The 27,059-nt window shown below is 43.0% G+C and overlaps 1 long non-coding RNA gene across 3 annotated transcripts in view; it reads left to right on the top strand.

Moving 5' to 3' along the window:
* The window catches only part of LOC126187712 (uncharacterized), a 283,923-nt gene that overhangs the window by 85,121 nt on the left and 171,743 nt on the right, over positions 1 to 27,059 (top strand). For 2 of the 3 annotated variants that reach the window (XR_007537781.1, XR_007537779.1), the window contains exons 2-3: positions 3,072 to 3,167; positions 25,460 to 25,824. This is a non-coding gene — a long non-coding RNA (uncharacterized LOC126187712). Of the gene's footprint in view, positions 1 to 3,071; positions 3,168 to 17,985; positions 18,144 to 25,459; positions 25,825 to 27,059 lie in introns of all 3 variants that reach the window. The other variant, XR_007537780.1, reaches the window with a different exon arrangement.

Raw genomic sequence — 27,059 nt, 5'->3', positions numbered from 1 at the left:
CGCCAGTATGGCTATGACGAATATACGCTTCCAATGTGCGTTCACCGCGATGTCGCCAAACACGGATGCGACCATCATGATGCTGTAAACAGAAGCTTGATTCATCCGAAAAAATGACGTTTTGCCATTGGTGCACCCAGGTTCGTCGTTGAGTACACCATCGCAGGCGCTCCTGTCTGTGATGCAGCATCAAGGGTAACCGCAGCCGTGGTCTCCGAGCTGATAGTCCATGCTTTTGCAAATGTCGTCGAACTGTTCGTGCAGATGGTTGTCTTGCAAACGTCCCTATCTGTTGACTCAGGGATCGCGACGTGGCTGCATGATTCGTTACAGCCATGCGGATAAGATGCCTGTCATCTCGACTGCTAGTGATACGAGGCCGTTGGAATCCAGCACGGCGTTCCGTATTACCCTCCCGAACCCACCAATTCCATATTCTGCTAAGTCATTGGATCTCGACCAACGCGAGCAGCAATGTCGCTATACGATAAACCGCAATCGCCATAGGCTACAAACCGACCTTTATCAAAGTCGGAAACGTGATGGTACGCATTTCTCCTCCTTACACGAGGCATCACAACAACGTTTCACCAGGCAACGCCGGTCAACTGCTGTTTGTGTATGTCAGGAGGTTGTAGGTGTCGCCACCGGCGCCAACCTTGAGTGAATGCTCTGAAAAGCTAATCATTTGCATATCACAGCATCTTCTCCCTGTCTGTTAAATTTCACGTCTGTAGCACATCATGTTCGTGGTGTAGCAATTTTAATGGCCAGTAGTGTACGTAGGAGGAAGCTATATTTCGGTTGACTCTTCGAGAAATCTCTCTCGGAAATTTAATAGTAAACCAACCCGTAATGCAGAGTGCCACTTTCGTAGCACCTGTCATTGTATATGAATGAGCATCACCGTGACGCCTTCACGCTTATTAGATGAACCCTTAACGAAATGCGGTGCTCTTCTCTGCATCTTCTCGAATGCCTCCATCAATTCTATTTGGTGCAGATCCCAGCATGAGGGGCAAGATTCAATAATTGGTCGAACGAGAGCTTTGTAAGGTACCTCCTTTGTGGATGCGTTACACTTCCTGAGGATTCTTCCAAACAAACTGATTCTGCCATCTGCTTTCGAATAACATCCTTCGTGTGAAATACAAGTAGCTCTTTATTCACATGAAGTGCTGAGTGCTATTGACAAGGGATTTCAAATGGTTTCCGTATTTCTGAATTTCCGGAAGGTTTTTGACACTGTACCACACAAGCGGCTTGTAGTGAAATTGCGTTCCTATGGAGTATCGTCCCAGTTACGTGACTGGATTTGTGATTTCCTGTCAGAGAGGTCACAGATCGTAGTAATTGACAGAAACTCATCGAGTAAAACAGAAGTGATTTCTGGCGTTCCCCAAGATAGTGTTATAGGCCCTTTGCTTTTCCTTGTCTATATAAACGAGTTGGGAGACAATCTGAGCAGCCGTCTTCGGTTGTTTGCAGATGACGCTGTCATTTGTCGTCTAATAAAGTCATCAGAAGATCAAAACAAACTGCAAAACGATTTAGAAGAAATATCTGAATGGTGTGGAAAGTGGCAATTGACCCTAAATAACGAAAAGTGTGAGGTCATCCACATGAGTGCTAAAAGGAATTCGTTTAACTTCGGTTACACGATAAATCAGTCTAATCTAAAAGCCATAAATTCAACTAAATACCTAGGAATTACAATGACGAACAACACATAGAAAATGTTGTGGGGAAGGCTAACCAAAGACTGCGTTTTATTGGAAGGACACTTGGAAAATGTAACAGATCTACTAAGGAGAGTGCCTACACTACGCTTGTCCGTCCTCTTTTAGAATACTGCTGCGCAGTGTGGGATCCTTACCAGATAGGACTGACGGAGTACAACGAAAAACTTCAAAGAAGGGCAGCACGTTTTGTATGATGGCGAAATATGGGAGATAGTGCCACAAACATGATACTTTAACTGGAGTGCCAATCATTAAAACAAAGGAGTTTTTCGTTGCGACGGGATCTTCTCATGAAATTTTAATCACCAGTTTTCTCCTCCGATTGCGAAAACATTCTGTTGGCACCCACCTACATAGGGAGAAATGATCATCACGACAAAATAAGAGAAATCAGGACTTGCACGGAAAAATTTAAGTGCTCGTTTTTCCCGCGTGCCGTTCGACAGTGGAACGGTAGAGAGACAGCTTGAGGGTGGTTCATTGAATCCTCTGTCAGGCACTTTATTGTTAGTAGCAAAGTAAACACATAGATGTATATGTAGAACGACCTCCAACTATCTGAACACTGTAAACTCACCGGCCAACGTTATTGTGACACTGTACTCCTTCCCCATGCACGTCTTTTCAGGGACGAATTCGGCACTGACTTCATTTTTATGGATGACATTGTGCAACCACATCAAACTCCACAAGTGGAGGAGCTCTTGGAATGAGAGAATATTCGGCCAATGGACCGGGTTGGCCGTTCGCCACGTGAGAAATGCGTTGGGGAGGACTGTTGTAGGACGTCCACATTCACCCACGACCATCCACCATCCACCATTTGTCAACTGCGTTGGTGGAAGAGCGTAACGCGCTATCACAACTCCCCCTAATCATTATGGCCAGCATTGGAGTGCGCTGCAGATCATGTCTTACTCTCGGTAGTGATCACACACCCTTGCAAGAAGTATGTCCCACCTTCTGTGTTGCCCGGAGGACCATCATAAATCGCGATGACTTCAGTTAAATTATTGTCTTTGTATAAAAGTGTCATTTCTGTTCGTCTCGTTGCATATTTCTTTTAGTTGCCTTCTCTACTGAACTCTACTGTATTGTAGCAGTTCTTAATACGTAGAGACCAAGCTTCATCGACCTACTATGTTACTTGGCAGTGGCACATGAAGAGAAAATATCTTTCGCTCTTTAAGTTTTGCACTCTAGCAGATTTTTCCTCAGAAAAAGCGGCGGTGAAGCTGCCGTGCGGTGACGTCACGCAGCCCCTGCGAACGATTCCCTTATGGAGCCTTCAAGCACAGCTAACGTCGTTATTGTGTTGCCTGCCTGCAGTTCCCGTGGGGCCTCTAACCTGACTTCAGCGGGCATCGCAACACAGGAGAGCAGAGACCAAGCTGACAGTGGAGAGGGCTCCCATTATGCGTTTCGGTAAGCAACTCGGGCGCAATGCCTTACTTGCTCTCGCTGTAGAGACAGCACTTACCGGCCTAGAATAACTGGTAAGTAAATTGTACATTCTTGATTGCCACAACAGAAGATACCATCCCGCGTGATACTTGTGTTATATATACATTACTCTTTTATGAATGCGGAAACGAAAAAAATATTCAAATGTCTGTGAAATCTTATGAAACTTAACTGCTAAGATCATCAGTCCCTAAGCTTACACACTACTTAACCTAAATTATCCTAAGGACAAACACGCACACCCATGCCCGAAGGAGGACTCGAACCTCCACCGGGACCTGCCCCACAGTCCGTGACTGCAGCGCCCTGGACCGCTCGGCAATGCGGAAATGAAACGGAGGCCAATGTCAACCACCTTCTCTTTCGCTGTCTCTTGTTGAGACTTCAAAAAGAAGAGCTAATATGATTTTAGTGTTTATGATATGCCAAACAGAGATTTATTACTTTCTTACTAGTGTAAAAATTGTACTGAAATACTCTGTTCTAGTAGTTTATCAGTCCAGCATCGTAAGATGTTGAAATTTCAGAAGGATATTCAATAGCAAAGGACACTTAAATTTTAATTAAAATCAACTTTATTAATGTGATTACAATAGCATAAACAGAGATAAGTTGTGGGAGAAAAATGAGAAGTTTGGTTTACCCGAGAAGATTACAAATCTCGTAAAAGTTAAGGTGAATCGTAATTTTTTGAAAATTGTGGTAAGGTCTTATGGGACCAAACTGCTGAGGTCATCGGTCCCTAAGCTTAGGCACTACTTAAACTAAGTTGCGCTAAGGACAACACACACACACACACACACACACACACACACACACACACACACACACACACACACACACACACAGCGGTGGCCGTGTGGTTCTAGGCGCGTCAATCCGGAACCGCGTGACTGTTACGGTCGCAGGTTCGAATCCTGCCTCGGGCATGGATGTGTGTGATGTCCTTAGGTTAGTTAGGTTTAAGTAGTTCTAACTTCTAGGGGACTGATGACCTCAGATGTTAAGTCCCATAGTGCCCAGAGCCATTTTTGAACACACACACACACACACACACACACACACATGCCCGAGGGAGAACTCGAACCTCCAACGGGGAGAGCCGCACGGACCGTGACAAAACGCTCTAAATCGCGCGGCTACCCCGCACGGCACACGGAATGGTTCGAAAGAGATAGTGAAAATAGAATAACGTTCCACAGTTTTCTACTTAAAAACAGGAGTCAGGCAAGGAGATGGAATATCACAGCTCTGCTTCAATATTATGAAAGGCGTTCAATAAGCAATGCAACACATTTTTTTTCTGAAGTAGGTATGTTCTATTAAGGTTTCGAATACGCTATATTATTCCCCACTATTTTGGCTACAAAATCCTGTTTTTTCTTTCATAATCCCGGTAAAATGCGACGGCCTTGTGCCGCCATAGTGGGAGGGCCTGTAAGCCCATATGGTACCACTCACTGGTTGACATCGAAACCAAATCTTGCTGCGCCAGTAACCTCCCCATCACCAACGTACTGCTTCCCGCGGAGTGCATCCTTCATTGGACCATGGATCAGGGACTCCAGGATTCGATCTTCGGCGGGATCGGGTCTTTTCTCCGGCCGGTGACTGGGTGTTTGTGTTGTCCTCCTCATTTCACCACCATTCGGGGATGTGGCGAGACTGGATAGTGAAAAGATTGGGAATTTGTTCGGGCGCTGATAACCACGCCATTGAGCGCCACCCTCCGGAACCATACATAATAATCATCATTTTCGTCATTGGGCCAAACGAACAGAAGTCGAAAGCTGCGAGATCCGGGCTGTAGGATGGATCAGGAAGAACAGTCCAATAAAGTTTTGTGAGCTCCTCTCGGATGCACAGACTTGTGTGAGGCCTGGCGTTGTCATAGAGAAGGAGAATTTCGTTTGCATTTTTGTGGCGAAGATCACGCTGAAGTCGTTTCTTCAATTTGCTGAGGGTAGCATAATACACTTCTGAGTTAATCGTTGCACCAGGAGGGAGGACATGAAACAGAATAGCCCCTTCACACTGCCAGAAGACTGTCGCCATGCCCTTGCCGGCTGAGGGAGCGTCTTTTAACTTTTTCTTCGGAGGAGAGATGATGTGGTGGTACTCCATGGATTGACGTCTTGTCTCCGGTTCGAAGTGGCGAACCCATATTTCATTGTCGGTGACAATGTTCGAAAAGAAAAGTCGTTACGATCAACCTCGAAACACGCAAGCAGTTCCCCACAGGTGATACTTCGTTGCTCTTAGGGTCTTATGTCGGGCGACAAGGAACCCAATACGCACACATCTGTGTACCCCGACCGCTGGACGAGTGTGCCAGCACTAATAGCAGAGACGTCCAGTTGTGCACCGAGGTGTTTGATTGTAATCCGTCAATCAAATCGAATAACTGTGTCCGCGCGTTCCAACATGGCAGGAGTCGCAGCTGTGTGCGGAGGCTCAGCACGCCGGAGATCGCCCAGGTCTGTGCGATGGCGACTCACCGTGCTTTTGTTCACTGCCAGGTCTCTGTAGACATTCTGCAAGGGCCTATTAATATCTGCGATGTTATAGTTTTCCACCAGAAGGAACTCAGTGACAGCTCTCTGCTTGGAACGCACCTCCGTTAAAAGTGTCGTTTTGAAGGTTATGTATAGCGACGCCACGTACCGGAATTTCGTGAAACTATAGGGATTGAAGCGGGAATATTCCACAAAGTTCCACAACAAAATTCCGCATTTTTTCAACCGAAACTGGCCGCGAAAAAAAAATGTGTTGCATTACTTATTGGACCCCATCATATAATTGCAGGTAGCATTGGATTTAGCAAACGAAGCAGAAGAGGAATTAGCACAGGTATAGAAACGAATGTAGTTGCCCTTGCAGATGATTTAACATTAATCGCTAAAAACCTAGATGACCCTAAAAAACTGGCAAGAAAGCTACTTAAAATGTCGAGAAAACAAAATTCACGAGGGTAAAAAGAAATTACGAGAAAAAAACGCAGGAAACACTACAGATGGACAACCACGTGATTAAGAAGTGGATGAGTTTAAAAATCTGGGGGTTGTGGTAAACAACAGAAATGATGAAGAAATGATTACGAGCGAGGATCAAAGCGACATCCAGGTCGTCAATCACTCAAAAAATTGTCATCAAAAATTTTTTCAAAGGGAACAAAAATAAAGGAATGTAAAACAGTAATCAGAGCAATGGTAGTATAAGGAGAAAAGCAAAGTATACACAGACGAAGATAAAGGTTTTCGAAAGTAAAATCCTACGTAATATGTTTGGACCAATCTGTCAGGGAGGAGAAAGCCGAAGAAAAAGTTTATAGAAGAATATAATAAACCAAATGTTGTAAGGGAAGCAGGACAAGCAGGCTGAGATGGGCAGACTACGTCTGTAGAAGAGAGGAGGGATCAAGATTGAGAGAAGTGTTAGAGAAGAAACTTGAAGGACGAAGACCTACAAACAGACCTAAAGTTATCTGGAGAGACCCAATGGCCAAGGATTTTCAGATACTTGGAGCAAGGGCAGAAGACGCCAAGGATAAAACGCTAGTTGAGGAGTCCAAAAACCGACTGCTGTTTGCGAGGACAGGTGAGTAATTAAGTAATGCAACTGCAGTAACCTGTAATGTTTATTATGCACTCTTTACTACCATCTAAACACGAGGTGGCTGTACGGTTCTTTAATTTTGACTGTCCTTTTGTCAACTCTTTACTAACTTGTTAAGTAGAATAACTTGTTACTGTAGGTGTGCAGCTTACGTAAATATATGCACAGAAAATGGTTGCAAGGTCAAGGGATGTAAACACAGTGAAGAAACAATAAAACTAAATCAGCTGAAATGTTGAAGCACGCGAATGAGCTGCGAGAGTTGACTGCTGTCGAAGTGCAGTTGAAATGCGCGATAAAGCCAAACTAATGTCGGAAATCCCGTCGCGTATGCGCTGCCTTTGTTCTGAAAATGGAAGCATACGCTCAGTAGGGCACCGATTTTGTTCGTCATTCGCAAGGTTATAATACATAATTAGATGTAGCTAATGTTAGTCTAATATGGTTCGCTGTTGAAGCGTTTTCGAGAAATAGGGGTTCAAAGTTTTATGAATCTGTTGAATACTAGACGAGAGCGGACATCGAGCAGTGGCTTTAGCGCAACCAGCTAAGGCGCTGAACTACAGATCAGTCCATATTTCGTTCGAGTCACGCCATTTTCTTCTTCCTAATTTTCCATTAAACCCTTGTGTAGCTACAATATTTCAGATTTCTCCGGAAAGGGAATAATAATCATAATCCACTGGAACTTATGACAAAATTACTACCTTCCGTTGGTAAGGAACTGACGGCACCACAAGGCAGGAGAAAGTTGTCGGAACCGAACACAAGAAACTACTGAGCCACTTCTGATTTCAGACAGATTGTATTTTGGAACACGATACACCAGAAATAACAATTGTGGAGAAAAACAAAAGATGAATGATGGACATTGTCACTTCAGTTTGTAGCAGAACCAGCAAGAGAGAAATTGGAAAATCTTGCCAGTCGAACTACAGCAACTCTGGTGTAAACAGGTACAAATGTTATATTGGTTCCCGGAGGAATGTCAAAAGATCCTAGTGGAAATTTGATAACCACTGGCACTGATAAAACATCCACCTGCCAAAAACAAAATATCACATCACTGGGATCTGCACGTCTCATTCGCCAGTACATTACGCTCTCATAGAAGCTTGTGAAGTGTCCGACTAGTGATAAAGTGCGGAATCCAGCATAATGATCTCGTTCTCTGTGTTTGCTGCTGTAATTCTAATAATGATTATCATTGTGGTACATTCGTGAAATAATTATCATTTATTTATCGATGCATTCAAGTGCATATCGCACTGGACTCGTACTTGGTTATAGACACACATGCTTTGAATAATGTATATTGTCTCTGAGGTATTCACGTAAATGTATCGATCATTTCATCATGTATCAATCATTTCATCATGATTCACTATTATATCTCTGTCAATCCACAGGTACTCTACAGGCATCGCCCAACGTGACATGGGGCTATGCACTTCCCCAGTGCCACTTTCACGTCCTTTCCCTTCTACTACTCTGTTGATACGAATGTTACTGGCCCTTACACTCCATACTTGGCAGCAACAGCGTTGAGCGAAAGCTCTAATTCAGTGCCCTTCCTAATGCAGATAGCAACAACAACGTTTTATATAGCTAGCAAGAACAGTGTTTTATCTCACTTTAACGCACGCTAAGGGTGAAGACTTTTCTCTTGGGAGTGAGGAGCAGTGTTCCAGCAATTTTTCTCATATCCCATCTCAACGTAGCCTGTATGAATCCAATGACGTTGCTATTCTCAGGAGCTAGTATCATGCTTGCTGTATAAGCCAAGATGCGCCTCCTTGCGACTAATGTCCACTGCGGCACTTTATAACAGCCTCTAGACGGTGTATAAAGCCACCTCTTCATCCTGTGAACTAAAACTCCTACCCTGAGAGTGCTGCCCTGCAGTTTTCAGTTGACGAGTATCTGTTTACCCCGTGTAACATAACTGCTACTTTCTACGGCAGTGACCTGTGTCGTGTCTCTGGTTTCCTGTCTTCGAGTGTCCTCACTGGCTTCCTACAGCATCAAGCTTAACAATACATTAGTCAATAAGTCCGTAATATATGACTTCAAGAAGAATATAATAATTCCAACCCCAAAGAAAGCAGGTATTTACAGATGTGAAAATTACCGAACTATCAAATGTTCAAATGGCTCTGAGCACTATGGGACTTAACAACTGTGGTCATCAGTCCCCTAGAACATAGAACTACTTAAACCTAACCAACCTAAGGACATCACACACATCTATGCCCGAGGCAAGATTCGAACCTGCGACCGTAGCGGTCACGCGGTTCCAGACTGAAGCGCCTAGAACCACTCGGCCACTCCGGCCGGCCCGAACTATCAGTCTAATAAGCCACGGCTGCAAAATACTAATACGAATTCTTTACAGTCGAATGGAAAAACTGGTAGAGGCTGACCTCGGGGATAATGAGTTTGGATTCCGTAGAAATGTTGGAACACGTGAGGTAGTACTGACCCTACGACTTATCTTATAAAATACATTAAGGAAAGGCAAACCTATGTATCTAGCATTTGCAGACTCAGAGAAAACTGGTAGAGGCTGACCTCGGGGATGATGAGTTTGGATTCCGTAGAAATGTTGGAACACGTGAGGTAGTACTGACCCTACGACTTATCTTATAAAATACATTAAGGGAAGGCAAACCTATGTATCTAGCATTTGTAGACTCAGAGAAAGCTTTTGACAATGTTGACAGGAATACTCTCTTTCAAATTCTGAAGGTGGCAGGGGTAAAATACAGGGAGCGAAACGCTATTTAAAAATTGTACACAAACCAGATGGCAGTTATAAGAGTCGAGAGGCACGAAAGGGAAGCAGTGGTTGGGAACCGAGTGAGACAGGATTGTAGCCTCTCCCCGATGTTATTCAGTCTGCATATCGAGCAAGCAGGAAAGGAAACAAAAGAAAAATTTGGAGTAGATATTAAAATCCGTGGAGAAGAAATAAAAACTTTAAGGTTCGCCGATGACATTGTAATTCTGTCAGCAAAGGACTTGGAAGAGCAGTTGTACGGAGGGTATAAGATGAACATCAACAAAAGCAAAACGAGGATATTGGAATATAGGCGAATTAAGTCGGGTGATACTAAGGGAATTAGATTAGGAAATGAGACACTTAAAGTAGTAAAGCAGTTTTGCTATTTGGGGAGCAAAATATCTGATGATGGTCGAAGTAAAGAGGATATAAAATGTAGACTGGCAATGGCAAGGAAAGCGTTTCTGATGAAGAGAAATTTGTTAAAATCGAGTATAGATTTAAGTGTCAGGGAGTCGTTTCTGAAACTGTATGTATGGAGTGTAGCCATGTATGGAAGTGAAACATGGACGGTAAATAGTTTGGACAAGAAGAGAATAGAAGCTTTCGAAATGTGGTGCTACAGAAGAATGCTGAAGATTAGATGGGTAGATCACATAACTAATGAGGAAGTATTGAATAGGATTGGGGAGAAGAGAAGTTTGTGGCACAACTTGACCAGAAGAAGGGATCGGCTGGTAGGACATGTTCTGGGGCATCAAGCGATCACCAATTTAGTATTGGAGGGCAGCGTGGAGGGTAAAAATCGTAGGGGGAGACCAAGAGATGAATACACTAAGCAGATTCAGAAGGATGTAGGTTGCAGTAGGTACTGGGAGATGAAGAAGCTTGCACAGGGTAGAGTAGCATGGAGAGCTGCATCAAAGCAGTCTCAGGACTGAAGACCACAACAACAACAACAACAACATATGACGCCTTCCCCTATAGAAAAAAAATTGTTGACAATCACTTAGCATGACTTTTACATACACATATAAAAATGAACATAAAACATTTGTTACATATTCCACAATGAATATCACTATTACTACCGTTCCTCTCCAGAGAAACATGACATGTTGCTGCGATACAAAAGCTTGACGAAAGATTTTTTAAAAAAAGAATAAAAGGAAAAGTTGCGGGACTTGAGTACAGTATGCGTAGCTTAGTAGTCTGCCGGCTTACCGGCTGTTGCTCGTGGCTATTGTCTCGTATGGTACTCAAAAGGCTCACTACTTAACTTGCGAAATATAGAAAAAAACGGTGACCCATTGGATGTGCGGTTCGCTTGTCTGCAGACAAAGTCGCACGCTTAGCTCTCCTGCAAGCTGCGGGACCGTGACGAGTGTAGCTGTCGCCACCCACGCCTCCCGCTGGCCTGACAAGCGCCGCCTAGTGGGCCCCGTGCGGCAGGGGCGGCTGGGACGCCGTGGCGTGTACAGACCGCCGGCGGCAGATCACAGCCCGCGGCACGGCAGCCGCAGCCGCAGCCGCCACTCGACAGCTAATCAATGTCGCCGCCTTACCACGGGACGACAGCACTGTCGTCTGCCCCGCCGTGACGTCACCTTTTGTGGCACGCCGACGCCAGTTGCCAGCCTACACCCGCACCAGGGTGGCCATCCCGCAAACGATAAGAATGAGACCACCGAAACGGCACAAAAAAAAAAAATTCAACAGCTGAACGGAACGTAGGTGCGTCATCACTCGCGGAAACAGAAAATGCTGACGACAGAGAGATAGATGATTTCAATGAAGCACGATGAATCAGAAAGATACGAAACGATCTACCGTGCCCGAGCAAAACTGGCGTCTCTGAATTCCTTACAGCTAGAGACGTTTCAGTAACACATTTGCTACGATATTTGGCAGGCTTATCAATACCAGTGCCTAAAACTGTACTGATACCACAATAACATCGGAACAGAAAACTCGGCACCTATAATACTGCAACAGATTTATGTTTATTTCTAAGCTTTGCTTGAACACAGAATGACTTATTTACAATACAAGCTGGGCAGAAGTTACACTATGTTTTCATCAAACAACCTAAGTATGAAAACAAATACAGACGAAAGTAATAAATGAGAAATGATACCACCGAAAACAAAATACAGGCTTCGGCATAATTTCATGCCACACATACGCGTCATTACTACAGTGAATCATGACAACTTTTTTTGACACAGCAGAACTCACTTACAATATCCTTTTTTAAACATACAAAAGCGCCCTTTTTGAATACTAGACAAAATATGGAAATTTAGCTACGTTTGCATCAACCACCTCCAGTTGCTGTTGTGGTCTTCAGTCCAGAGACTGGTTTGTTGCAACTCTCTATGCTACTCTATCCTGTGCAAGCTTCATCATCTCCCAGTACCTACTGCAACCTACATCCTTCTGAATATGTTTAGTGTATTCATCTCTTGGTCTCCCTCTACTATTTTTACCTTCCGCGCTGCCCTCCAATACTAAACTGGAGATCCCTTGATGCCTCAGAATATGTCCTACCAACCGATCCCTTCTTCAAGTTGTGCCACAAATTTCTCTTCTCCAATTTTGTTCAATACCTCCTCATTTGTATGTGATCTACCCATATAATCTTCAGCATTCTTCTGTAGCACCACATTTCGAAAGCTTCTATTCTCTTTTTGTCTAAACTATTTATCGTCCACGTTTCACTTCCATACGTGGCTACACTCCATACAAATACTTTCAGAAACGACTTCCTGACACTTAAATCAGTACTCTATGTTCACAAATTTCTCTGCTTCAGAAACGCTGTCCTTTCCATTGCCAGTCTACATTTTATATCCTCTCTACTTCGACCATCATCAGTTATTTTGCTCCCCAAATAGCACAACTCCTTTACTACTCGGCGAACCTCAAAGTTTTTATTTCTTCTCCATGGATTTTTATTCCTACTCCAAATTTTTCTTTTGTTTCCTTTACTGCTTGCTCAATATACAGATTGGATAACATCGGGGATAGGCTACAACCCTATCTCACTCCTTTCCCCAAACACTGCTTCATTTTCATGCCACCTCCAGTATAAAATCAGTATTCGAATCACTTTCCCGTGGTAGAAGGTTCATACTTAATATAACTGCAAAATTTTGCTGAAATCTAACGCGTTTATGATACAGTATGATAGAAAAGTCGCGACTACGAAAATAAACGTGCCTATAAACAGGAGTAGCGCTGCATTCGTCCGACAGCCACCGTAATATAGCGCTTCAAGTGCTATTGACAACAAACGAAGACCTCAGTATACCAGTTACACGTCACACCACGTCTCTATTATTGCCCACTTCTTTGCTTGGAAAATATGTCGTTTTCCCAAGAGCAACGACTTTTCACTGCTCGACAGTGTTTTGCCAGTTGTTCGTATGTACACCGTGTAGACGCATTTCGTGGGGAATTTCCAGACGCCGCAGAACCGAGCAATCCAACAAGAACGGATTAAACTCCTTTCCGGGAATGCGGGTTAGCTGCTGACAAGGAAGAAAACCACGCGACCTGCTGTTTTGATGGACGCTAAACAGGTTGAGGTGCGGTATGTGATGCAGCGTTCGCCTTCAGAAAGTTTGAGGAGTCAGTCTGACCAACCACAGCTTTCGTATAACATTGCTCAGAAAGCAATGCATGTCATGTTCGCAGAGTGCAAGAATTGAAGGCAACGGGAAAGCAAAGCGTCAACTGTACTGTACTTAGTTGTTGATGTCCAAGGAAACGCACGAATGGACGGTGTTTTCTTCACTGATACATCAAGGTTTCACCTTTTGGTTACGTGAACATTCAAATCACATAAACTGAAAATCCAGATGTCTTTCATGAAAACACCTTGCACTGTCAGAAAATTGGAGCTTGGTGTGCCGTATCGCGTCGTCAGTTAATCAGCTCTGCTGTGTACCAAGACATCATTACACTGGTTATTTCGCTTCTTGAGGCTGAAGTGCGCAACATTTGGATTCGAGGGGCACGAAAGGGAAGCAGTGGTTGGGAACCGAGTGAGACAGGATTGTAGCCTCTCCCCGATGTTATTCAATTTGTATATTGAGCAAGCAGGAAAGGAAACAAAAGAAAAATTTGGAGTAGGTATTAAAATCCGTGGAGAAGAAATAAAAACTTTAAGGTTCGCCGATGACATTGTAATTCTGTCAGCAAAGGACTTGGAAGAGCAGTTGTACGGAGGGTATAAGATGAACATCAACAAAAGCAAAACGAGGATATTGGAATATAGGCGAATTAAGTCGGGTGATACTAAGGGAATTAGGAAATGAGACACTTAAAGTAGTAAAGGAGTTTTGCTATTTGGGGAGCAAAATAAATGATGATGGTCGAAGTAGAGAGGATATAAAATGTAGACTGGCAATGGCAAGGAAAGCGTTTCTGAAAAAGAGAAATTTGTTAACATCGAGTATAGATTTAAGTGTCAGGAAGTCGTTTCTGAAACTGTATGTATGGAGTGGAGCCATGTATGGAAATGAAATGTGGACAATAAATAGTTTGGACAAGAAGAGAATAGAAGCTTTCGAAATGTGGTGCTACAGAAGAATGCTGAGGATTAGATGGGTAGATCACATAACTAATGAGGAGGTACTGAACAGAATTGGGGAGGAGTTTGTGGCACAACTTGACTAGAAGAAGGTATCGGTTGGTAGGACATGTTCTGAGGCATCAAGGGATCACCAATTTAGGATTGGAGGGCAGCGTAGTATGTAATTTTTATTACGGCATTTTTATTTCCTTTTTACTACACACATACTGCTTACATTTTAATTCTCATTGAAATAGCAGCGAAAGACTACAATCTTCCTCAATATCATGCGACACTTACGGCAGCGGTAGCCTGTTTCAAGTATCGATACTTACTCATGTCACTAACGTCGGCATGCCCTAGTAACAGTAAATGGCACATCATGTACGGTCAGAATTTTGATGGCAAACGCAGTTATAATCTCTCGAACTTTTTTTTTAATTATTTTGTACAATCTCCATTCAAACAAAAACTGCCTTTTCAGTACTGCTCTTTATTTTCCTTTACATTATTTCATAAAAGTAATTTTATTGGAAGTTCCGTCCCTCGTGAACAGCTGCCGGTGTGTGTCAGTGATTTTTCGGCTGTAAGTATTGCTGTGAAACACGACATTCTGGCGCAAACGCCGCGCGGAGTAGCCGTGCGGTTTGAGGCACCATGTCATGGATTGCGCGGCCCCTCCCGCCGGAGGTTCGAGTCCTTCCTCGGGCATGGGTGTGTGTGTTGTTCTTAGCATAAGTTAGTTTGAGTAATGTGTGAGTATAGGGACCGATGACCTCGGCAGTTTGGTCCCTTAGGAATTCACACACATTTGAACATTTGGTGCAAACAGTTGTCTTGGGTTGTGGAAATGTTTCCAGGAGAGGAAAAAAAATCCATACCACATGTTACAGAGAAGATACGACAATTCTAAAACAGTGGCAGAGGAATGCGTAAAATAACAATGAAATTTCAACCGATGGTGGAAATAAATGTAATAAATCAAAAAGCGTGTGCCACAAACATTCACCTGTAAACAGTTTTTCTCAACTTCAACATCATAGGAATACGCGAGGAAAGATGGCCACACGAATAAACAGAAGAAGGTATAAGTGAATTCTGCCGTCGAGTTAAGACTAAACAGAGGAATCAACAGGGGATAGGGGAAAAGACATAACGACAAAGTCTGCAGTGATATACCTACCGCACCAGTCAGTTTTTGAGTTTCAAAGTGGTTGCGAAGCGACTCATAAAATATTGTAAAATTCACAAAGTGGCACGCGCGATCTTATTCGCATATTCGGCATTGAAATCAGCACTGACTCATTTTCACCACAGAATAAGTACAGTTAGATAATACATCATCATTCGTTGAAAAACATCCATTTCAAAACAGAGCACAGATTAGAATGAACGAACTCCTCCTTAATGGTATTGTTCACAATTTTTTAAAGAGATCGTATAACATTCGATTCTTCATATAAACTCCGCAAGTCCCTGCACAGTGGATGGCATAGTGTGTTACGTATCCCAGTTTTGACGACTTTCTGTCATGCCCGTTCGCGTTTCGAGTTAGGAAAATATGCCTCTGCAAACACCCTAACATCTCTTATATTAAATGTTAATAAAAAGAAGTGTAGCTGTATTTCAGGCACTTTTATTACGACGCAACTGGTTTCATTGTAAATAGCATCTTCATGTGACCACAAGTTCACCAACAGTTTTCCTAACTAGTTCCCACAAAGACTGTTGGTGCACTTTCGATTATATAAAAACGCTTACTTAGAACGAAACCAGTTGTGCCATAATAAATCTATTTGGAATACAGACGTTGTGATTTTTTTTATAAACATTCCATTATTCAGCTGCGGAGCACAAAATGGTCAAGAGTATCTCTTATCTTGTTTCCATTTTCTATACCCGTTCTCTAAATTTACTTAAGAAGATTTCGCAGAAATAATGTTGCATTTCAAGCAAACACGAAAACTTAAATTTCATTCTTATCTTTGTCAGTCGTTCACTGAGTTACACCGCCTATTACTATTGCAGAGGCGCGTATCTGAACTACTTGTATGTCTACTGTCGTGCCTATTTGATAAGGACCCCAAAAAGTGCAGCAGTACTCTAGAACTGGTGGCATAAGCGGCTTATCTGTGGTTTCTTTTAAAAATGTACCGTACTGTCTCTGAACCCCTTCAACAAATCTCGGTCTTCTTTTCGCCTTCCACAACACTGACTTTACGTGATCGTCACATTTCATGTCACTTCTCAACATTATCTCTATTTATTTATATGTTAAAACGTACCAAGCTTGTAATCAAAATACTAATCGCCAATTAATTTAATTCTTCCATTCGTTCCATATTCGTCCTATGTAATGTAGTTTCGTTGAATTATCCCTTAATATTTAAAAGATGTGACAAACACTAGAAGTTTAACACTAAACTTGTTATGTAGAGCTACCGGTTCTTACTCTTCGTTATGTACACTATCAAGAGTTTGTCCACAATTCAAGAGAGCTGCCATTCATTACATCAAGGAAAAAGCTGTATTTCCCTGGAAAAGAGTAAAGGATGAAAAACTCAGTTTAACAGTAGAAATGAAGAGCAAAGAGAAGTCTGAGAGAAACAGATTACTATAATTATTCTTTATGGAAAAATTATCGAAGATAAATAGAGAGTGACGGTCTTCAGATTATATTTATACATACAGGTTTTGATGTAACGCCTACAAACTAGTTTATGGAAGTTGTTCTGGAGTTCCAAAAAACTGAAATTAAGTAATAGGGGTGGATTTTTAAAATTAAATTAGACGATTCTGGTATTGGTGACCAGCGTGGATGCTATCATTGAGTATTAAGAACATAATTCAACTGGTTTTAAATGATAATATCTATATTAAGGTTCTGTTCAAGTGTTGATTTAGAACGATCCATTTGAGATTTAAAGTGATGAGATATATTTGGAGGCAGATAAGTATAGCACATTTTTTGAATAAAATAGAGTTTTACGCCCTGTCGAATCGATAGGCATATCTTGCCCAGGGCACTTTTCCTCGCCGTTTAGTTAAAATAACAAGCTCCAGACCCTAATGATTCACCCTAAACAGAAAGAAGCACAACAAGCGAATCCCACGTGTCTCAATCTCTTTAGATTTGCAGAATGGCGCCGTTAACGGTACTGAAGTTGCCACGCTTCAGCGATAAAGTTCTTGAACCGTTCGCAGTTTAACAGGCAGACAAAATGGAATAGGACAGACATTTTACTTCCTCGGAAACGACAGACAGCCGACGCTCTGGTAAACTGAGACAAAGGCATTTCTTCATCTCCTAGGGCGGATGCCTGCAATAACGCCGAGATCGAACAGGAAAGAGGAGGACCGTTTGAATTACAGCCTTTACAGAGCGATAACGGAGATAAAACCAAAAACCCTGACGGTAGTTGTAGACGGAATGAGGCACACCCCTGCGGGCGCCTGATCGAATGAAATAAAACGTAGTAGGAGCCGTAAAAGTTGGCTGATGAAGATCGCGCCCTCCGTAGAAACCATATAAAGTCACCACCGTAAAAATATACTCGACTCACTGGCGACTGAGAAAGGATTTGCCAGCACGGATAGCAGGATTTTTAGAGCAGGGTATTCTGTAGCTACTGTGTCGCCAACAAGGGCGTCGGATGTCATACGTCTGCAACTATACAATTTCGCTTTCATGAAAAGTGCTGCTGTTTCAGATTTGTTCGCTCTACAGATTAGACATAGTTGTGTCAAATAACGTTCTCAACAACCAAAGACAGCAGAATACTGAGTGCCGTATTTTGTTTTAGGTGGTGCGGCGGCGCGGTTCCTTCCGTCGCTTTACGACGAACCTGCACCTACCTGTAAACATTGTCTCAGCATATCGTCAGTAGGGAAGCCGAGCGAAACCTACTGTACTTCGACGAGAACCAGGCTACAATTACAGTTACTAATCTACGTTTCGGGAGTAAGTTTTCTCACGAAATGAACGGTTGGAAATTTTGTCCTTAATTGATATATTCTGAAACTTAGGTGAACAAGTATCACTGCCAAGCCCGTGCTAGTCTTAACACAGTCATTCACAATCCCTTTCACTCACGTTAGCAAGTTTATGGTGTTGCATTTCCCGAAAACGTAATAGCTACAAAAATACGGATTGTTTTTGATTGAGAATGCTCGACAAATATTAAGTCTGTCGGTACCTAACGCAGTCACAGTTTTTAGCCACCGACCTGCTCAGTACGCCACGCGGAATTTATGTCTTTTCTCGTCACAAAATTCACTTAAAAATTACGAAATTTCTACACACCCATCGGATTAATTATGCCGTCACTTTACAACACTTTTGATGTATGAAACACTGCTAGATCCGGCAACTTATCATTTCCATCGAAACTACTACTACACACGTCCGAAATGTTTCATGGCGAGGCTCCGCCTTCTCTCTAGAATACTCTTTAAGTCTTCGCTACCAGCAGAGAAAGGCGCGCGAAGAATATTGCTTTGCCATTGGTCAGTTTACGCAACAGCCAATAGCAAAACAACCTTCTCCCGCGTCAGTCCGCACTTTTCATCAATAACCAATCGCAAAATAGTAAACGTAACGGCTGCACTTTTTTACCGACGTAATTATCTAATATGCTGAAGTTTTGTTTATACATAAAGTTATTTATTATTGTTATTTATACCTGAATTAACTTTCCCTTTACTATAAATTTACTTTACAAATCTATTCTACAAAAATCCCCTTTGTCCATATCCATACTACTTCGAAATGTTCCCACACTAAATACCACTACATAACTCGTTAAACAATTATCTTCATATTAACCTTAAACCACACTCAAGCATCATCCATACCGCTAAAACACATTTATAACATTTTACATACACAAAAAGATATAATAACACTTTATGAAAATACTAGAACAGTTTATGAAAAACATTCTATTACTTGTGTGCACTCTAGTGGGCACAATCTAAACTAAATCACAGTCCCCTATCCCATACTGTCCTCTATCGGCTGATACATAAACTACGTGCGCGTCCAGTCTCGCGTCACCAACTGTCACTCACTATCCAGCTCTAAGAAACATCTCCCACTTAACTGCCTCCAAGGCAGGATCGGTATACGGCGCTACGCCTCAGTGGTGCAACCTCGAACATACACTACTGATTGGAAAAAAGTGAAACATCAAGACCGAGAAATGAGTTCACAACGAAATTTATTCTGCTGTATAGGGACATGACACTCTACAAATGTTATCATGGCCTGTACATGTACTGTAACTGGAAATTCAGTAAGGAGTAGCACCACTACGTGCTGTAGAGCCTCTAGAGGTCTTGGCATGGAAGAGCGCCTGAATATGCTGCTGGGAATGCTCTGTCACGCGGTTTGTTGGTGCGTCCACTAAGCATCGACTGTGGCTGCTGGCCTGCCGACCATATCCCGGACATGTTTGAATGGGTGACATTTCAGGCGAAGGGGCAAGTCGTTGTTCTACGAAGAAGTCTTGCACATTTCTCGCCACATGCGACCGGGCGCTACCTTGCTGAAATATGGCTTGTGGAACGGCCTGCAGAAGGGGCAATGCCTCGGGGCATCGGACCTCTCCGATGTAGCAGTAGCTTTTCGAGTTTCCGTCAAGGCGTAGGAAGCGAGATCGCGTGTTATAGGCAATGGCGCCCTAATCAATCACATTTAGCGTTTGTCCGCCATGACGCTCACATTGCAGTTTGCCCGACTTCGTTCACCACGGCGGCGTCGAACGCGTAAGCGGTTATCATCGTAGTACATGTTGAAGCGGGACTCGTCCGAAAACACTGTAGTTTGCCGCTCAGCATGCCAGTGTCGGCGTTCACCTGCCCACTGCAGTCTGCAGCGTTGGTGGTTTCTGGTTAATGGAAGCCGACGCAGTAGCATGTGTGTCACTAGTGCAGCCCGTAGAAGTTTAACCGACTCGTTTAAAAATATTTACTTCACTTGCTCCCCCAGAGGTCCAACCGTCGACGCAGACACGTCCACACCTGTTGCAGTGCTCCAACGTCGCGCCAACACTGTAGACAGACGAAGCTTTTCTGTCCCTTAGGGCCAAGTGGTCACGATGGCGGTTAATCGCGGTGTGGTCGTTCAGTACCCTGTGGGCGCTGTGTACGACCTCCTTCCCTCCACTGGTTCCACATACGCCTCACTGTGGAAGCAGCGTGCCCTGTTCGAGTCGTAGTGTCACGGAACGACAGACTCGTGTCCCGGAGGTTAATCATTCTGCCCCGTTCGAATGCACTTACAGGCCGATATTCCGCCCTGTGATGTCGACGAGGCGTAGTGGCACTTGGTTACACGTTTCTACTTCGTATGAGGGCTCCGCACCGACTGAGCGTTGAGTAACACTGACCTGTCCGGTCACAAAAAGAGGTCGCTGTTGGGCCTACATGCACCCTACCGTTCTACCATTTAAATCACTTGTTATGGTTCCACTGCTCTACACGTCCTCTTATCGTGATGTGTTGTAGAGCACTGTTTGCAAACAGCAGTGTACGATCAAAGGAAGAGCGTGTCATTCTTTGCTGGTGAGATTAGGGGTTGGAAAAGAGGGGAGAGGAGGAGACGAAGATTACTACTAAGAGAGGTGAAATAGCAGAAGGGATTATGGAAAATGTGTGTTACTACCGGTTCAAAATGGTTCAAATCGCTCTGAGCACTATGGGACTTAACTTATGAGGTCATCAGTCCCCTAGAACGTAGAACTACTTAAACCTAACTAACCTAACGACATCACACACATCCATGCCCGAGGCAGGATTCGAACCTGCGACCGTAGCAGTCACGCGGTTCCGGACTGAAGCGCCTAGAACCGCTCGGCCACACCGGCCGGCTTACTACCGGTATTTGGTTACGGAATTAAGTTATAAAGTAAAATCAAAAACCTTGACTCTCGATTTTCTGCGTTTCCCGAGACGAGAGTGAGACGGAAATTACACATCATCTTTTCCTCTCTGCAGGAGTAATTCTGAACCTGTTCAATTTTAATCTCACCACATGTCTCGCCCAATGACGAAGACAAGAAAGTCAGAGAAATTAGAGCTCATATCGCAGTATGTCGATAACTGTTCTCCCACAGGCATGAATACATCGTCAACTTGGTAATGGACGGAACAGTAAGGGGCGAAAACTGCAGAGAGACTTAGGCTCAAATACAATAAACAGGTTGAAATCGACGTAGGTTGCAGTAGTTATGCAGAGGCCTGCACAGAACATAGCAGCGTGGAAAGCTGCTTCAAACCAGACTTCGATAGAAGATGACGACAACAAGAACAACATTATACCAATTTTTTTCTCTTCCTTATTTTCGTTGGCACTGATAAAAGAATATGTTGTCGTTCAACTTCCGTGAATGTAACAGGAACGAAGCAAAATGGAAGTAGTAGCAAAAGTACCCTCAGCCACACGCTGTAAAATGGTTCAAATGGCTCTGAGCACAATGGGACTTAACATCGGAGGTTATCAGTCCCCTAGAACTTAGAACTACTTAAACCTAGAAATTCTTCCAGTCCATGTGTGGCATAACAGCAAACCAGTGCTTAACAGTATTGGTTAAAAACAGTCTTGATTGCAATTTCAGTTTTTTTTTATTTTTCAACGACGCGTTTCGCCTTATTTAGGCATCTTCAGGTTATCTTTTCTAGGTGGACGCGAGAGGCACCAAGATCTGCATAACATTTTTCAACTACGCGTTTCGCCTTATTTAGACATCTTCAGGTTATCTTTTCTAGATGGACGCGAGAGGCACCAAGATCTGCATAACGCGTTATGCAGATCTTGGTGCCTCTCGCGTCCACCTAGAAAAGATAACCTGAAGATGCCTAAATAAGGCGAAACGCGTCGTTGAAAAATAAAAAAAACTGAAATTGCAACCAAGACTATTTTTAACCAATACTATACTTAACCCTAACTAACCTAAGGACATCACAAGCATCCATGCCCGAGGCAGGATTCGAACCTGCAACCGTAGCAGTCGCGCGGTTCCGGACTGAAGCGCCTAGAACTGCTCGGCCACCGCGGCCGGCCACACACGCTGTAAAATACCTTGCGGAGTGTAGATGTAGATGTTATTCGAATTTATCATTCAGCTACTCCAACAAACCACCTTGCTGAGCATCTTCTAAGCATACGCGTACATCAACGGAACTGAAGGCAGATGACATTACAGCACTAGTTACTGCCCACCAATTGACTGATTCGGTTACGTACAGCAACGCAGTGCCTGAAATTCCCCGGCACGGGCGCAGCTGAGCGGCTGAAACGCGACACAAATACACAGGGACTGGTCAGCCCATCAGAGGCCTGTGTGCTTAATTGTGTGAGGGCGGCCGCAAATGGAAGGGCGCGTGCTCGCCCGTACACGCGCCTATCTGCAACGCGCCAGCGGCGGTCTGCTTCAAAGTCAGCCAGCTGCTACGGCAATCAGCGAATACGTCACGTACCAGCGAATACCACTCCTCTCTTATTTCCCTTTTCCCATCGCGCGACTAACATAACAGAATCCGCGGCACATTGGAGCAGGACTGAATAATGAAGTTACGGACACAGAAAGGGAAAATCTGTATTGAAAAACCCCGTGATGGCCGTCATTCTACACGGAAACAGAAAATTTCTTCTTCGATAAAATGTTCCTTTATCAGTACCAACGAAAAATGGGGAGAGGAAATACAAAACCGGGATATTGTTGTTGTTGTTGTCATCATCATCATCTATTGAAGACTGGTTTGATGCAGTTTCCCATGCTGCTCTGTCCTGTACAGGCCTCTACATACCTGCATAACTACTGCAACCTACCGTTTTACTGTTTACGAGCCTTGATCTCTCTACAATTTTCGCCCATACTGTTCCATCCGTTACCAAGATGACGATGTCTTTATGACTGTGGACAAGTCCTATCAGTCAATCCCTTCTTTTAATCAAGTTGTGCCATAAATGTCTTTTTTCCTCAACTCTATTCAGTATCTTTTCTTTAGCTATTCGATCTACCCATCTAATCTTCACCAGAGCACCTATTCAAAATTATACCTACTGTCTCTTCTATAGAAGCCCACAAAGTTTATAAAAGAGAGGGAGAGAGAGAGAGAGAGAGAGAGAGAGAGAGATAAATGCATGTTTTCAATAATACAGTGCAAGATATATGAAAATAAAATTGTTGGCATTCGTATCTACACACAACAGAATACAACACAAAGCGGTAGAAAAGTGTTTAATTTATTCAAGTACTCATTTTACAATGCAATACATCGCACATTAACGGTAAATGTACATCACTGTTCAAATGTTCAAATGTGTGTGAAATCTTATGGGACTGAACTGCTAAGGTCATCAGTCCCTAAGCTTACACACTACTTAACCTAAATTATCCTAAGGACACACACACACACACACACACACACACACACACACACACCCATGCCCGAGGGAGGACTCGAACCTCCGCCGGGACCAGCCGCAGAGTCCATGACTGCAGCGCCTCAGACCGCTCGGCTAATCCCGCGCGGCGTACATCACTGTGCAAGTATTACTCCTAGTTGTTATAGCTGGTAATTAAGAAACCATGTTGCAGATTTACAAAGAAATTACGCAGTCGTCTGTAGTCTTGTGTGAAAATTGCCATTACAAAAGAGCGACAGTAATGAGATACGAAGATAAAGTTCATTTCACGCAAACCTACTCTAAACCTGCGACGAATCCAAACTCGACAGCGATTCTTTGAGGAGCTTCGCGTATTATCGCAACTGCTGCGTTTGCATGTCCTGTCCGGCAGGTGTATCTACTATCTGTGTTTCAATGCGGCAGCGCCTTAACTTGTTGCAGGAGATTAGCGACCGCAAATCAAATAAAAATGTTGTTCTCAATTGCTTTAACTTTATATTGGGCACATATAACTTTACTGTACTATATTTAATACGAGTGTGCTTTGAAAAGTTCTCGGAATCACCACCAGAGGTCAGCGCTAGCGCAACGAGTTGTTCACGTGATATTCATTGGACTGTTGCCTGTTAACACGTGCCACGTTAGTGCTCTTGGAAGAGAGCTGTGGCGGTGACGTGGCTCTGTTGTTTCCGCGTAGCGATTTGTGAAGATGGAAACAAACGAGATTCGAGCAGAGATTCAGTACTTCGTAAAGAAAGGTATGAAAACAAAGGACATTCATGCCGATTTCCAGAATACACTGGAGGACTCGGCTCCTTCATATTCAACTGTTGCCTAGTGGACAAATGAATTTGGCTCAAATGGCTCTGAGCACTATGGGATACAACTGCTGTGGTCATCAGTCCCCTAGAACTTAGAACTAATTAAACGTAACTAACCTAAGGACATCACACACATCCATGCCCGAGGCAGGATTCGAACCTGCGACCGTAGCAGCAGCGACAAATGAATTTAAATTTGGTCGGGAGTGCTTAGATGATGACCCGCGCAGTGGTCGGCCGAGATGTGTCACTACTCCAGAAATCATTGCAAAAGTACACAAAATGGTCATGAACGATGGCCGATTGAAACTGCGTGAACTGCTCACGCTTGCCAGATGTCATCTGAAAGGGTATATCACATTTTAAAAGAAGAATTAGAAATGAAAAAATTATCTACAAGATAGGTGCCGCGATTCTTTACGCTGGAGCAAACACGCTTGAGAATAGACATGGCAAAATTACACGAAATAAGGTATGAATTATTGCCACACCCGCCTTATTCACCTGATAGGGCTCCGTCAGACTTCCAACTCATCCCAAAACTAAAAATTTTTCTTGGTGGACGAATATTCACTTCAAACGAAGAACTGATAGCCGGAGTTGACAGCTATTTTGCAGGCCCCGAGGAAACCCATTTTCGAGATGGGATCAAGGCACTGGAACATCGTTGGACCAAGTGCATTTAATCTACAAGGAGACTACATTGAAAAATAAAAACAGTTTCAGTGATGTAAATACTTTCTTTCTATTCCGTTCCGAGAACTTTTCAAAGCGCCCTCATACTACATAGACGTTATACAAAGTTCATAAAATCTAAAAGCAACGCACTGCCCATTTTCTTTGTGGATGGTGAAGTAACTTCGAGCTTTGCTCGTTTACGTATAATTTTCATAGCTAAAACTTTTTTGGCGAATGTGTAATTCAAGGAGGTGTCTTTAGACACTGATTTCATTGAGAAAGGAATTTCTTTTTGTTTCATATTGGCTTTGAAGCAAACCATTCTTGTCTATCAGACGATGCTGATTTTGACTGTGTTTGTTTCAGATCACTCGACTTCTATTTGCCTCGTCCCTGTAAAGGAAGTACAAGCCTGGAAGTGGGACTACCGTTACGGAAAGCGAGGCGGTCGTGCTCCAACTTGTACGGAAGAGACTGACCAACAAGAAGCTGCCAAAACTACCTCTTCACTTACGACTTCGTTTCGCTTTCTAGAACTGAAGTTAAGAATACCAACCAGCACTTTATAGTGTTAAAACTACGACGACTGTTGACAAGTCACAGCTCACCCTAATGTTCTCTGTCGCAGGTAAAGTTCTCGAGCGGAGCAGGACTTCTCTGACATACGAGATGCTGGTTGGCTCTCGCCACTATTCTTCGTCTCCGCCTGTGCCAGAATGTAATTGCTTCAGGTACTGCAGTGTCAGCCCACTATATTCTTTACTCAACCTACAATTTTTAAATGAAAGTTTTTTTTTATTTGCCTTCCAGAACATTATGCAAGTTCTTAGAAGTAGGTGGTAGAGAAATGTCGACAGAAGTGGATCTCGGTTCAGATACGTGTCTGAAATTTCTACTTGTTTCGTAAAAATAATTGTTTTATTTGAAATAGTCGAATTCTGGCAAGAGTATTCGAATAAAACACCGATTAATCAGTAACAGGCGCAGTTGCGCTCTACCAAAACTACGGTTTGGGAGCCGATGACTTCTCTTTGTTTTTAGTTTATTTGTTTGTTTGTTTTCCACATAATTATAACCGCGCACCGTTAGTCTACTGTGTATTTTATAATTTTAAATTGAACTGTGGAAGTAAAAAAATTGCCGATCGCGTAACTTCTGTGCTTTTATGTAACGAAAATAATTACCTTTGACCCAATTACAGCTTACATGCATAAACACAAAACGTCTATATAATTATTGTTGCTGTCTTGTAGTCAATAGCACGTTGTCATCACGATCAAAGGCTAGAACTTCCTGCTATAATTAATAAGTGCGAAAGTTGTTTAACAACAGCAGAAACATGTTTTATATAAGCTCCACGAAGTATTCAAGCGATGTTTGAGATGTTTCTGTTTTGCTCTTTTTTTAAAAAAATTTACCTTTTTTGTCTAGCGTTGTATGATAAATCTGTATTGTTTCTTGTTTTTTTATGTTTTTACTATAATATTCTCCTGCTTTACGTCTCTTATCAACCATTTTCGAATAAAACCTGAATTAAATACTGTAAGTTTCAATTTTGCTACAAATACTTTATTTTTAATAACAAGCAGGAGAATAACTACGCAGAATAAAAATTTTCCGTACGTTATGCGGCCCTTTATACATCCATACCCCGGTTCTAGATTGTTCATCGCATCGCATACGCAAACAAAGCGATCGAAATGAGGTAAGCCCGATATGTATGCAGCACACCTAACAACGAACAGGTAACGCAGTTACGATCTTAAGCGGCCAAAGCTACTAGGAATAGCACAGTATGCTTGCTTACTTACTACAGTCTACGGTAGCCTACTCTAGCAACAGGTGATAAGAATCAAAACGGTTCGGTGCTCAAACAGTGTCATTAAATATTTAGTATTTCAAACACAATTTGTGTAACTATTATGAAATAATTTTACTTGAGGACAAGTCCCTTCATCAAATAAGT

The sequence above is a fragment of the Schistocerca cancellata genome, chromosome 5 (genome assembly GCF_023864275.1).
Source record: "Schistocerca cancellata isolate TAMUIC-IGC-003103 chromosome 5, iqSchCanc2.1, whole genome shotgun sequence".
Lineage (NCBI taxonomy): Eukaryota > Metazoa > Arthropoda > Insecta > Orthoptera > Acrididae > Schistocerca > Schistocerca cancellata.
This window is presented reverse-complemented; position numbering and strand designations above follow the sequence as displayed.